The sequence below is a fragment of the Trachypithecus francoisi genome, unplaced genomic scaffold, assembly GCF_009764315.1.
Source record: "Trachypithecus francoisi isolate TF-2019V2 unplaced genomic scaffold, Tfra_2.0 Lachesis_group5, whole genome shotgun sequence".
Taxonomy (NCBI): domain Eukaryota; kingdom Metazoa; phylum Chordata; class Mammalia; order Primates; family Cercopithecidae; genus Trachypithecus; species Trachypithecus francoisi.
In genome coordinates, this window is record NW_022681470.1 from 85,192,488 (window position 1) to 85,207,789 (window position 15,302).

The 15,302-nt window shown below is 38.6% G+C and overlaps 1 protein-coding gene across 4 annotated transcripts in view; it reads left to right on the forward strand.

Moving 5' to 3' along the window:
• The window catches only part of ZNF678 (zinc finger protein 678), a 119,886-nt gene that overhangs the window by 21,138 nt on the left and 83,446 nt on the right, over nucleotides 1-15,302 (forward strand). Inside the window, exons 2-3 of one of the 4 annotated variants that reach the window (XM_033196985.1) lie at nucleotides 6,380-6,491; nucleotides 12,673-12,765. The exons of the other annotated variants lie outside the window; for them this stretch is intronic. The gene's annotated coding sequence lies outside the window, so the exon portion shown is untranslated. The remainder of the gene's footprint in view (nucleotides 1-6,379; nucleotides 6,492-12,672; nucleotides 12,766-15,302) is intronic. 4 annotated transcript variants of the gene reach the window in all.

The window sequence follows — 15,302 nt, forward strand, 5'->3', positions numbered from 1 at the left end:
ACAAATTTACAAGAAAAAAACAACCTCATCAAAAAGTGGGCAATGGATATGAACAGACACTTCTCAAAAGAAGACATTTATGCAGCCAACAGACACATGAAAAAATGCTCATCACTAGCCATCAGAGAAATGCAAATCAAAACCACAATGAGATACCATCTCACATCAGTTAGAATGGCAATCATTAAAAAGTCAGGAAACAACAGGTGCTGGAAAGGATGTGGAGAAATAGGAACACTTTTACACTGTTAGTGGAACTGTAAACTAGTTCAACCATTGTGGAAGACAGTGTGGCTATTCCTCAAGGATCTAGAACTAGAAATACCATTTGACCCAGCCATCCCATTACTGGGTATATACCCAAAGGATTATAAGTCTTGCTGCTATAAAGACACATGCACACTTATGTTTATTGTGGCACTATTCACAATAGCAAAGACTTGGAACCCAACCCAAATATCCATCAATGACAGACTGGATTAAGAAAATGTGGCACATATACACCATGGAATACTATACAGCCATAAAAAAGGATGAGTTTGTGTCCTTTGTAGGGACATGGATGCAGCTGGAAACCATCATTGTGAGCAAACTATTGCAAGAACAGAAAACCAAACACCGCATGTTCTCACTCACAGGTGGGAACTGAACAATGAGAACACTTGGACACTGGAAGGGGAACATCACACACTGGGGCCTGTCGTGGGGTGGGGGCAGGGGGAGGGATAGCATTAGGAGATATACCTAATGTAAATGGCGAGTTAATGCATGCATCACACCAACATGGCACCCGTATACATATGTAACAAGCCTGCACAATGTGCACATGTACCCTAGAACTTAAAAGTATAATAAAAAATAAAAATTAAAAAAATAAAAGTAGGGAACTCCTATTCCATTATCTTGATAATGTTACTGTCTCCATGCATTTCTGCCTTATTTTGTTCTCTTGTATGTTTGTGTGTTATTTTAGGTTCAAACATTAAGAACAACGTGGTAGAATTTATACATTGTGTATAAAATAAATTAGATAGCTAGTAGGTACACTATATATTATAATATTCACCTGTAAGATTAAGTTTAGTGCAGACAAAAGGGCTCATTAAGATTTTCATCCACTTTTTTCAACATATGTCCAAACTATAATATAGTTTATGCCCAAATTTTTATTTTATCAGTTACTCTTAACCATATTTCACAAAATTTGTATTTTTTAAATTTAGAAATGTGAGACTCTTATTTCCTTTTAAAGACTATTACAGGTTATTTGTTTTGTAAAATAATAGCATCAATATATTAGTAATATAAATAGTTATTTGCAGTGTAAATACTTATTAAAATTCTCTCATTAGAGAATTTTATTAATTATTGTAGTGCATTTTCTGTAAAATTGTACTGCCATACACCACAGGGCAATGATTCAGAATGCCTGGTCTTCATAGATGCACACTCACAGATGAACATTGTAGTTATTTAGAAAAATTCTTTTCTAGTGTTATATCGATGTTCCAAACAATATTTTATGGGTAAATGTTTCTCTCATTCTAGTTTTGCAATTCCATGTTAACTGTATTTTTATTTTAGGGTAGGTTCCTTGACATTGGTTTATTGTATTCTTGGTTTTACCCAAGTATTATTTTGGATGACAATGTGCAGCTTTTTATGTACAGTTTATGTCAATTTGCAGTTTACTTACAATATGAATTAGCCATATATGTATTCACAATTGAAGTTCAACAGAGTTAATGAAAACTAAGCAAACTAATGTTATATGATGAAGCCCCAATCAGCTATCTTATACTTAAGCAAATACACCGAATAATAGTTTGTAGCTTTATTGCTGCTTTTGTTCAAACTATGTTTTATATCTGTGACCAAGGAAATTTCTGATATTGTCCTATCAGGCTAAAGAAACAAAAAGCCGGGTGCGGTGGCTCACGCCTGTAATCCCAGCACTTTGGGAGGCCTAGGCAGGTGGATCACGAGGTCAGGAGATTGAGACCATCCTGGCTAACACGGTGAAACCCCGTCCCTACTAAAAATACAAAAAATTAGATGGGCATGTTGGCAGGTACCTGTAGTCCCAGCTACTCAGCAGGCTGAGGCAGGAGAATGGCATGAACCCGGGAGGTGGAGCTTGCAGTGAGCCAAGATTGTGCCACTGCACTCCAGACTGGGCAACAGAGCAAGACTCCGTCTTAAAAAAAAAGAAAAGGAGAAACAAACAAAAAAGCAGTGATGATACTTTCAAGTAGGAGTTTATCCCAGATGTTCCATATGTAGACAACTCTGCTCATGTTTGTTTGTTTTAATAAAGCTGTGGTGCAAAACCTTATGTGTTTATAGAAATTAAAGCTTTTCAGTTCCATACCAAAGCAGCCGAATGATCTAAATCCAAGAGTGATGGCTTAGAGTGAGGACCATTTCTTGCTGACATGGAGATGGTTGAGTTGGTCTACAATAAATCTACGGGAGAGGCAGGTTGTGATGACTTGGAAGTATTGGTTGCCTTTGTGGTCTCAGAGTTCTTTGCCAAGTTCACCTCAGCAGTGCTGTGCTGTTCTGTTGTCAGATTGGGAATGCTTGGCCAGTAGTGGTTCTCTGCATGATCCAAAACTGCGGATGCTTCCCTGATCCACTGCCTGCCAGAAATGCAGTTGTAGCAAAGGAGGTCGGTAAGGGGACAGAGGCTGGCTGGCCGCTGCCTCCCTGAGATAGAGCAGTGGGCACCCAATCCTAGCTCACATGCCAAGTGCCATCCTCATCCCAGTACCCAGGGGTGTCTCCCATAATGCGCACTGCCTGGCCTTATGTAAATGGAGAGCTCAGCTAAGGCCTATAGTTGTTAAGGGGCCTTTCCAGAGCCCCGAGTGTGCTGGACAACTCAATAGCCATGGGAAGACCCTGTGTCCTTGTGGCCACACAGAGGCAATGGTTGAAGCATGCCTACATTGCAGGGCCTTCTGGAGTCTTCATGTGAGAGTTCAGCTCTGGCAACAGAGGACATCTCTGGTGTCTGGAGATTCTCAGTGTCTGGCAGGTGGGAAACTGATTGATGGCATCTGCTGGCTTCTGGAGCACTGCCTGGCGGTCCTTATCTATGGACCCCAGCCAGGGCACTTCAGAAAGCTTGATCGCTGGCTAGCATTCTGGACTGTGAGACAGCCTGGCTGCAGCTAGTGCTGGATGGAGAGAGTAGAGTGTAGTGAGGTGGGAACAATGTGCATTCTGTCACGTGGCATGGGGTTTCTTGTGACTCTGAACTACCCAGGTGCGGCAACCAGAAGGCAATCAGAGAGTGGAAACAGTCCGACTCATAGACATAGTTATTTATTGTCAGTGGAGAGAAGTTCATCGAAGGAGACACAGATTGGGGTGGTGCATTAATGTAATTCTCAGGGCTGAAAATGCCACCTTTTAACAATATTTTTCTTAGGACCCCACAGGTGTGTCACTGTCTGTTTTTAATTCCATGTACAAACAGTACTTTCCTCAAATAATGAAAGTAGCACTATTATTATGTTGGGAAGAGAGCAGCAACACTTATGAATAAAAGCCCATTGACAGATTGAGCTCATAATGCTTACACTAATTTATACATGATATGATTTCAGGTCGTGCATAATGTGTGCTTGTCAATAAAAATATGAATTTTAAAAATTAAACAGTTTATCTTAAAATGCAACTATTTTAGCATTGGTCCACAGTTTTAGTAAATATCTCTTTTTTTCCCAGTAAACCATATTCTTAATACAAATGTTAGCACTCGGTACTGCTTTTTATTTTTGTTTTTTATTTTTAACTTTTAAGTTCAGGGGTACATGTGCAGGTTTGTTACATAGGTAAGCTTGTGTCATGGGAGCTTGTTGTACAGATTATTTCATCATCCAGGTATTAAGCCTAGTGTTCATTAGTTACTTTTTCTGATTCTCTCCCTCCTCCCACCTCTACCTTCAGATAAGTCCCAGTGTCTTTTGTTCCTTTCCATGTGTCCATGTGTTCTCATCATTTAGCTCCCACTTACAAGTGAGAATATGCAGTAGTTGTTTTTCTGTTCCTGTGTTATAGGATAATGGCCTTCACCTCAATCAGTTTCCTGCAAAGGGCATGATCTCATTCTTTTTTATGGCTGCCTAGGATTTCATGTTGTATATGTACCACACTTTCTTTATTCAGGCTATTATTGATGGGCATTTAGGTTGATTCCATGTCTTTGCAATTGTGAATAGTGCTGCAGTGAACATACACATGAATTTGTCTTTATAATAGAATGATTTATATTCCTTCGGGTATATACCCAGTAATGAGATAGCTGGGTCAAATGGTATTTCTGTTTTTAGTTCTTTGAGGAATCACCACACTGTCTTCCACAATAGCTGAACTAATTTACACTCCCACCAACAGTGTATGAGGGTCTTTTTCTCTGCAACCTTGCCAGCATTTGTTACTTTTTGACTTTTTGATACTAGCCATTCTGACTGGTGTGAGATGGTATCTCATTGTGGTTTTCATTTGCATTTCTCTAATGAAAACCATTAGAGAATGTTGAGCATTTTGAAATATGATTTTTGGTTGCATGGATGTTTTCTTTTGAAAAGTGTCTGTTCATTTCCTTTGCCTACTTTTTAATGGAGTTGTGTTTTGGGTTTTTTTTCTCGTAAATTTATTAAGTTCCTTATAGATGCTGGATATTAGATCTTTTCCAGGTGCATAGTTTGCAACAGTTTTCCCCCATTCTGTAGGTTGTCTGTTACTCTGTTGATATTTTTCTTTTCTGTGTAGTAGAAGCTCTTTAGTTTAATTAAATCCCATTTGCCAATTTTGCTTTTGTTGAAATTACTTTTGGCGCCTTTGTCATGAACTCTTAACCCATTTCCATGTCCTGAATGATACTGCCTAGGCTGTCTTCTTCTGGGGTTTTTATAGTTTCAGGTTTTACATTTAAGTGTTCTATCCATCTTAAGTTAGTTTTTTGTGTATGATGTAAGGAAGGGGTCCAATTTCAATCTTCTGCAAATGGCTAGCCAGTTATTCCAGTAACATTTATTAAATAGGGAATCTTTTCCCCATTGCGTGTGGGGTTTTTTGTTGTTGTTGTTATTGTTGTCGTCGTTGTTTGTGATGTAGTGTCACTCTGTTGCCCAGACTGGAGTGCAGTGGCACCCATTGCTTATTTTTATCAGGTTTGTCGAAGATCAAGTAGTTGTATAGTTGTAGGTGTGCAGCCTTATTTCTAAGTTTTCTGTTCCATTGTTGTATGTGTCTGTTCCAACACCATGCTGTTTTGGTTATTGTGGCCCTGTAGTATAGTTTGAAGTTGGGTAGCATGATGCCTCCAGCTTTATTCTTTTTGCATGGCATTGCCTTGGCTATTCAGGCTATTTTTTGGGTCTGTATGAATTTTGAAATAGTTTTCTCTAGTTCTGTGAAGCATCTCGTTTGTAGTTTAATAGAAATAGCATTGAATCTATAAATTGTTTTTGGGCAGTATGGCCATTTTTACAATATTGATTTTTTTCTATCTTAAGCATGGAATGTTTTTCCATTTGTTTGTGTTGTCGAATTTTTTGAGCAGCATTTTATAGTTCTCCTTTTAGAGATCTTTCACCTTCTTAGGTGTATTTCTAGGAATGTTATTCTTTTTTGTGGCAGTTGTGAGTGGGATTGTGTTCTTTATTTGGCTCTCGGCTTGGCTGTTGTTGGTATATAGCAGTGTTAGTTATATTCACATGTTGATTTTGTATCCTGAGACTTTACTAAAGTTGTTTGTCAGCATAAGGAGATTTTGGGGTGATACTGTGGGGTTTGTTAAGTGTAAGATCATGTCATCTACAAACGGGTATAGTTTGACTTCCTGTCTTCCTATTTGCATGCCCATTATTTTTTTCTCTTGCCTGATTGCCCTGGCCAGGACTTCCATTACTATGTTGAACAGGAGGGGTGAGATAAGTCATCCTTGTCTTGTGTCCGTTTTCAAGGGGAATGCTTCAAGCTTTTGGCCATTCAGTATGATATTGGCTGTGGGTTTGTTGTATTTGGCTCTTATTATTTTGAGGTATGTTCTTTCAATATCTAGTTTATTGAGAGTTTTAATCATGAAGGATTGTTGAATTTTATTGAAGTCCTTTTCTGCATCTGTTGGGATAATCATGTTGTTTTTGTCTATAGTTCTATTTATGTGATAGATCACATTTATTGATTTCCGTATGTTGAACTAAACTTGCCTCCTGGGGATAAAGCCTACTTGATCATGGTGGATAAGCTTTTTGATGTGCTACTGGATTCAGTTTGCCAGTATTTTGTTGAGGCTGAGGTTTTTGCATTGATGTTCATCAAAAATATCAGCCTGAAGTTTTCTTCTTTTGTCTGCTTCTACCAGGTTTTGGTATCAGGATGATGCTGGCTTTAGAGAATGTGTTAGGGAGCAGTCTCTTCTCAAGTTTTTGGAAGAGTTTCAACAGGAATTGAACCAGCTGTTCTTTGTACATCTGGTAGAATTCAGCTGTTAATTTGCCTTGTCCTGTGCTGCTGTTTGGTTGGGAAGATATTACTTAATTTCAGAGCTCACTATTTGTCTGTTCAGAGTTTGAATTTATTCCTAGTTCAGTCTGGGGAGGGTGTATGTGTCCAGGAATTTATCCATTTCCCCTAGATTTTCTAGTTTATGTGCATAGAGGCATACATAATATTTTCTAATGGTTGGTTGTATTTCTGTGGCATCAGTGGTAATATCCCTCTTGTCAGTTCCTGTTGTATTTATTTGAATCTTCTCTCTTTTTTACTTTATTAGGCTAGCTCATGGTCTGTTTTATTAATTAAAAAGAAAGCACCTCCAGGATTTGCTGATCTTTTGAATTGCTTTTCATGTCTCAGATTTCTTCAGTTCAGCTCTGATTTTGGTTATTTCTTGCCTTCTGCTGGCTTTGGGATTTGCACTTGGTTCTCTAGTCATTTTAGTTGTGATGTCAGGTTGTTAATTTGAGATCTTTCTAACTTTTTGATGTTGGCATTTAGTGTTATAATTTTCCATCTTAGCACTGCCTTAGCTGTATCTTAGAAATTCTGGTATGTTGTATCTGTATTCTTGTTAGTTTCAAAGAACTTCCTGATTTCCACCTTAATTTTATTATTTGCCCAAAAGTCATTCAGAAGCAGATTATTAAATTTCCATGTAATTATGTGGTTTTGAGTGAATTTCTTTGTCTTGATTTTTAGTTTGATTGTGTCGTGGTCTGAAAGATTGTTATGATTTCAGTTGTTTTGCATTTCCCAAGGTGTGTCTTTCTTTTGATTATCTGATTGATTTTACAGTATGTGCCATGTGGCTATGAGAAGAATATGTATTTTGTTGGTTTTGAGTGTACAGTTCTGTGGATATCTATAATCAGGTCCATGTGATCCAGTACTGAGTTCAAGTCCTGGATATCTTTGTTCATTTTCTGTCTCAATGATCTAATATTGTCAGTGGGGTATTAAAGCCCCCTACTATTACTGTGTAGGAGTCTAAATTTCTTTAAAGGTCTCTAAGAACTTGCTTTATGAATCTGTGTGCTTCTGTGCTGAGTGCATGTATATTTAGGATAGTTATATATTCTTATTGAATTGAATCTTTTACTATTATGTAATGCCCTTAGTTTTCTTTTTTGATCTTTGTTGGTTTAAAATCTGTCAGAAACTAGGATTGCAATCCTTGCTTTTTTTCTGTTTTTTATTTGCTTCATAGATTTTCCTCCATCCCTTTATTTTTAGCATACATGTGTCATTGTGCGTGAGATGGGTCTCTTGAAGACAGAATACCAGTGGGTCTTGGTTCTTTATCCATCTTGCCATTCTGTGTCTTTTTATTGGGGCATTTAGTCCATTTCCATTTAAGATTAGTATTAAAATGTATGGTTTTGATCATGCCATCATGATGGTAGCTGTTTATTTTGCAGACTTGTTTATGTGGTTGCTTTATAGTGTCATTGGTCTGTGTACTTCAGTGTGTTTTTGTAGTGGCTGTACTTCAGTGTGTTTTGTGTTGTGTAGTGGTAACAGTCTTTTCTCTGCATATTAAGCACTTTTTTTCAGGAGTTTTTGTAAGGCAGATCTGATGATAATAAATTACCTCAGCATTTGCTTGTCTTAAAGGGATCTTATTTCTTATTTGCTTATGAATCTTAGTTCGGCCAACTATGAAATTCTGGGTTCGAATTTCTTTTCTTTAAGAATGTCAAATATTGGTACCCAATCTCTTCCAGCTTTTAAGGTTTCTGTTGAGAGGTCCACTTTTAGTCTGATGGGCTTCCGTTTGTAGGTTACCTGACCTTTCTATCCAGCTATCTTTAACATTTTAACTTTCATTTCAACCTCAGAGAATCTGATGATTATGTGTCTTGAAGATGATTTTGTTTTGATGTGTTTTACTGATGCTTTCTGCATTTTTTGAATATGAATGTTGGCTTCTCTAGCTAGGTTGGGAAAGTTCTCATGGATGACAACCTGAAATATGTTTTCCAACTTGGTTCCATTCTCCCCATTTCCTTCAGGGGCACCAATGAGAATTAGATTCATTCTCTTTACATTATATTTCTTGGATGTTTTATTTGTTCCTTTTAACTCTTTTTTTTTTTTTCACTGTTCTTGTCTGATTGTCTTATTTTAGAAAGTCAGTCTTTAAGCACTGAGATTCTTTTCTCCATTTGGTGTATTCTGCTATTAATAATTTTCATTCCATTACAAAATTCTTGGAATGGGTTTTTTAGTTCTATCACATCAGTTATGTTCTTTTATATACTGGCTATTTTGTCTTTCAGCTCCTGCATTGTTTTGTCATGATTTTTAGCTTTCTTGCATTAGGTTTCAATGTATGCCCGTAGCTCAGATGATCTTCATTTGCACCCATATTCTAAATCCTATTTCTGTCATTTCAGCAATCTCAGCTTGGTTCAGAACCCTTCCTGGAGAGGTGACACAGCCGTTTGGAGGAAAGAAAGCACTCTAGCTTTTTGGACATTCAGCATTCTTGCACTGATTCTTTCTCATCTTTGTTGGTTTATTTACCTTCAATCTTTGAGGTAACTGACCTTTGGATGTGCATTTTTCTTCTTCTTTTATTGTATTTGATTGCCTTGAGAATTTGATTGTGGTAAAATGTGTTTTCAGCCAACTGGTTTTGTTTCTGGAAGATTTTGGGGGCCAGCACTCAGTTCCCAAATCTTGGACTTTGTGCTCTCTGGGAGACTTGTATTGAACCTCGTTTGTTTTCTGGCTCCTGGAGGTTTAGAATCCACTGCACTGTGTGTATGGTGGTGGGTGAGGTGCAGCAGCTGCAGCAGAGTGCTAGTGGGTGCTGGAGTGCTTGCCCTGCTACAGGCATTCACTGGAGTGGTGAAGGCAATACAGCAGGGGGTTATGAGTGGCGGGAACCCCTGTTGCAGAGTGTGTGTGCCGTTGTGTTGGAGGTGGTGTTGGCCTAGGGCCAGAATGCTAGTGGTGCAGGTTTGGGTGCCTAATCTGTGCCTTACAAGCAGGAGTGATTGCTCAGGGAAGGACCCACTGTTCTCTGTGCAGTGTTAGTGCAAGGATGGGGTGCTAGTATGGGTAGGGCTTGCTGGTTCTGTGCCTGCCAAGGCTGAATCTGCAGTGGTGGTTGCTGGGGGGGTGCGGGAGAGTGAATTATGCTCCTGTGCTGGTGGACAGTGAAAGTAAAACCTGCCCATATAGACATGCACCAGCAAAGCAATGTGGGAAGTTACCATGGCCCTGGGGGAAGCTGCAGTATGGGGAGGGAGCAGACAGGCTTGTATGTGGTCATAGCGATCATTTCGTTGGAACTCTTCACCAGTCGGGCATAGTGCATCAGTGCAAAAGCTACAGTGTGGGCCCCGAGGACACCCAAGACTGCCCTGCAAGCAGATATGGCCAGGCTTGGGCCCCAGGATAGGCCAGCAGACCAAGGGATGCTTAGGTCAGACCAGTGCCATCTGATAGGCAAGACAGACCTGTGGAGATCAGATCTGACAGTTCCTCTGGGCTGCTAAAGTCTCGGAGCAAGCTGAGCCTATGGGGATGGTTGTCCAAGTCCACACCTCGCTACAGGTACTTCTTTATCAAACCCTTTGAGCTCTACATCAGCTGGCTTGCTATCTCTACCAAGTAGGGGTTGCAGTTCTAAGGGACAGAAGCTCTCCCTGCTAACTCAAAAGTGTCTCTGGTGGCCAACGGTTCTCTTCCTGCTCAAGGTTCCAGAGGCCTATGGCGAGAGTGGGTTGCTTCTTGACAGTTCAACTCGTTCTTCTGGAGCTGTTGTGGTCCAAAAATGAGTCCCAGTATACAGTAGCCCCATGCATTGTTTCCAGCTTTCTGCTGCATCAGACCGGCTTCTGTGTCTTCCCTCTGTCCACTGTCAGTGCCTTTCCTCTGAAGATCTGTTAAAAGCATACCTGTCATCTCAGTCCCTCGGTAAGAGCTGTTCTACCTCGCTGCATCTAGTTGGCTATCTTGCCCTCCCCTCCTGCTTTTTAAAATAAAGCAAAATTGACTTTCATTAGTTATACTTTCACCTTTAATACTAAAGCAAATGCTATTAAATTGAAGTTATTCAAACCTAAATATTTTTGACAGAAATTACATCCATATTTCTGGAAAAGCTGTTACTGTCCTGATAAACAATGAATTTTTGTTATCATTACTTTTGATGCCTTTATGAAACTAAGGGCTTCCTTGAGTCTCTAGTCTTTCTGTCAAGAACAATAGCATCATTCTTTTATGAGGAATGAAAGTACATTATAATTTATCTAACTTCTAAGTCTATTTAGGCCAAAAATTACCACAAAAGGCCTGGTGCAGTAGCTCATGCCTGTAATCTCAGCACTTTGGGAGGCCGAGACAGGCGAATCATCTGAGGTCGGGAGTTCTAGACCAGCCTGACCAATGTGGAGAAACCTCGTCTCTACTAAAAATACAAAATTAGCCAGTCGTGGTGGTGCATGTCTGTAATCCCAGCTACTTGGGAGGCTGAGGCAGGAGAATTGCTTGAACCCGGGAGGCGGATGTGGTGGTGAGCTGACATCGTGCCTTTGCACTCTAGCCTCAAGAACAAAATTCCCTCTCAAAAAAAAAATTTACCACAGAAAATTAATACATTAATATTGTAAGAGTGATACATTTAGAGTATGGACCTCTATATAAAGGTCATGTACAATTTTCATTGGATAATTTTCAAAGTCTTCAATATGAATACTGAAATGAAAAACGTTTAACAAATATGAAGAAAAGGAGGAAAAAGGATAGAAAATTTAGTATAGATTTTAGAAATATAAAATCCTTGTAGATATTTATAATTTGTATCCTGTCAATTGCTAAGAAATGTGTTAGGGCTTGTCATTGAAATTATATTGAAGTATATTATATATATAAAAATATACCTAAGTTATAAGTATATAGCTTGTTAAATGTTACAAAATTCTGCAACATACCTACATAACTAGCCCTTAGTTCAAGAAGGAGAGCATAAAAAAAAGGAAGGAAGAAGGAAGGAAGGTAAAAAAGAAAGGAAAAATTAAAGGAAACATGGATTACTAGAAATCCAGATGCCCTCTTGTAGTTTCTGCCTATCCACCAAGTGCAAACATTACCCTGATTTCTAAAACCGTTAAGTAGTTTTGTCTATTTATGAACTTTATGGTCATAAAATATATACTCTATGATTGGCTTCGTCGCTCAACATTCTTAGTGGCATTGCTTCTTTTTCATCCATAATCTAATCCATCTATAATTATTGCTGTATTGTATTCCATTGTATAAAATCAACTTGTATTGTTGATAAAATTTCGATTTTGTCTAGTTTGGGACTATTATGAAAACTCTTGCTTTGAACTTTTTAGTACATGTGTTTGGTGCCAAGATAGTCACATTTCTGTATGCTAGAGACCTAGAAAAAGTGCTAGATTATAGGTTATGCATATGTTCAGCTTTAGTATATACTGCCAAATGGTTTTCTAATGTGGTCCTTACAATTTACATTTCCACCAGCAGTGCATGAGAGTTTCGTTTGTTCTGCATCTTGGCAAACATTTGTTACATTTTCTTTTTCCATTTTAGTTATTTTGGTGGCTATGTAACTGAACTGCATTGAGATATAATTTGCATTTCCTTGATAACTAATAAAGTTGAAGCCATTTTATATGTTTAGTGCCCATCTGAAGGTAATTTTTTTCAAGTATCAGTTTAAGACTTTTGCATTGTTATATTGCGTTGTCTACCTTTTTCTTATTACATTCTGGATACAAGTATATTGTCAGATATATATATGTGTATATATACGTATATATGTATACACATACGTATATATACACATACACGAATATCTTCTCCCACTCTAGTTTTTTATTTTCTTAATTTTGATAATAATAATTTCTTAAATTGAATGTAGTCACACATCAATTTTTCTTTTTTATGACTTTCTGGTTATTTTTGTTAATTTGTTATTATGTATGTATATATGTATGTATGAGATAGGGTTTTACTCTGTCACCCCTGGTGAAGTGCATTGACATTGTCATAGCTGACTATATCCTCAAACTTCTGGACATAAGCAATCCTTCCATCTCAGTTTCCTAGGCAGCTAGGACCACAGGGGCATGCCACCTGCCCAGCTAATTTTTTTTTTTTTTTTTTTTTTGTGTGTAGAGACGAGTTCTCACTATGTTGTCCAGGCTGGTTTTGAACTCCTTACCTCAAGTGATTCTTTTGCCTAATCCTCCCAAAGTTCTTACATTATAGGTATGAGCCACCACACCTGGTCCTGGTTTCAATTTTTTAAAGTTTTGCGAATTATAATACATATATCTCTGTTTTCTTCTAAGAGCTTTAAAATTTTAACTTTTGCATTCAGAGCTACAATCATCTATAATCAATTTATGTGTGTAGCCTGAGATAAGAATCAAGATCTTTTCTGTCTGTGTGTCTGTGAATGTCTAATAGGCTTGGCACCACTAGTGCCAGTGTAAGACATTATTTACTTACTGCACTGTCAACTTTGTCATTAATAAGTTGGTCATATATATTTTGCAAACATAGTTTTTAAAAGAATTATGTTTTAGTTGAAGGTTAATTGGCAATTTCTGATAGGTAAAGTCTCTAGTTTTGTTTGTTCTGTTTATGTTGCATTCTGGCTTTCTTAGAAACCTAAAGCACAGGGACTGCCATTACAATGGCCTCCCTGTTAAGATTTTTAAACACTTGTTTTTATTTATTTTACATATTATGTATCCATTGGTCTGACTCCTTAAAGTTGGGTCTATTATTTCTAAGTTCTATTGGTAACCTTTACATCTAATAACTGTTCACAGCACACCTGCTGTCTTATTTCGTGTGTGATTCAGTAGACATCCAGGCAACAAATATTATATTTATGAACCCCTACTGTTAATTCTTCCTCTTCTATAATGATAACTTTGCAACAATTCAGTAAGTCCATTTTAGAAAATTTCTTTTTTTTTCTTTTTTCTTTTTTTTTCTTGTGACGGAGTCTTGCCTTGTCGCCTGGATTGCAGGCTGGAGTGCAGTGGCACAATCACGGCTCCCTGCAATGTCCACCTCCCAGGTTCAAGCAATTCTCATACCTCAGCCTCCTGAGTAGCTGGGATTACAGGCAATTCCACTTCTGATTTAACTTTGTCAAGAGTTCCTTGACCGCTCTCAGAATTGATTACTCACTAGAAAAACTAAAAACACTTAGAAACTAAGTGTTACATTTATGGCTACAATTTATTAAATAGAAAAGATACAGATTATATTTAGAAAAGAAAGTAGGAGGTAGGAAAGCTTTCAAAGGAGACCAAGTGCACACCTCCAGTTGCCCTGTCACAGTGGAATCACACAAGCAGTACATAATTTTCCCAGTCTTAATGTGACATGTGCAAAGTTTTGCCAAGTAGAGAAACCAACCAGAGTCTTGGTGTCCAAAGTATTTTATTGGGGTTCAATTGTATAGGCATGCAGTGGGCACATGACTGGCTCTAGCTACTCAATCACCATTTCTACTGTAGGGGTCATACTAATACAGCATGGCCCAGAGACCCAGGCATACAAAAACAAGATATTCACTATATCACTTACATGGTTACAATCATATACATGTTTTTACCCAAGACCTCAAGTGAACTAAGACACTCTTTCTTATCAGGTAGAATTTTCCAACGTCATGGAGATTACCTTCTAGGGGCAAGTCTAGAACCAGTTCTGAAGACCTTTAAAATGTACATGGTTGGGGAAGTCCTCACCAATTGAATTAACATTTTGTCGCAGAGCTTTATACTACCATTGGTGCAGGATATTTTATATTGAATCATTTGTTCATTTGTCACAAGACCTAAAGACCAGCTCACTGTTGAATGAATGCATGATTTCCAGGTACCTGTTCTCAGGCATGGAAATATTCAAGGCTCAAATAGGAAAATCAATGGCTACCTTAGTGATGCAAGAACTTCCTTAAACTAACCATTTATCCACTCTCCACTCAAGCCATTAATATTTAAAATATGCACAAATAAACAAATATGACTATTAACTGAGATGAGCTAACAGCTGAGAATTCTGAACAAAACACAGCTAGATATTTACCTTGCTCTATCTCCAGCTAAGGCTGATCACTTTTGGCTGTCTGTCCCGACCAGCGGGATCATTAACACAGACCTTGGAGGAGGGGGTGGGAATTTAGAGAGACAAGAGACACAAGAAATGGAGACAAGACAGTATTCTGATCAAGTCTCATTTAATGGCGGTGGTGTAATGCCTTATATATGCTGCCAGGTAAGAGGAAGGGCTCAGAGCAGGAGGGGAGGGGAATAATGAGAGACGTCACCAGACGCATGCTCGGTAGACTTAGTCTTTCCCGGGCGCGGGAGGTTATCTACGCGCGGGCGGGAAAAGTTCGCGCGCGCGGGTAAAGTTGATGATGAACCAGGAAGTGCGCCATCTTGTCTCCACAATGCAGAGCTTAAGCAACAGAGGCCGCGGCAATTTCCGAGCCTCACGGCTCCGGACAGGTCCCCCTTTTTTATATTATTAAACGACTAGAAGATATTCCCTCGGGAACTGCGCCTGTCTTAGGTTGGAGTGACACATCTCTTCACTGGTACCCGTCATGGGATTAGGCAGTAGCTATGACGGCCCTCCTGTCTTAGGTTAGTGAGAGATGACACTCTCTTACCCGTCATTGGCTGTCCAGTTCAGCGCACAAGGAAGGTGGTTTATAGCAAGTGTAAGTATGGACCACCGTGATCTTCTTGTTCAAGGCGATGATAATGGACCTGTAT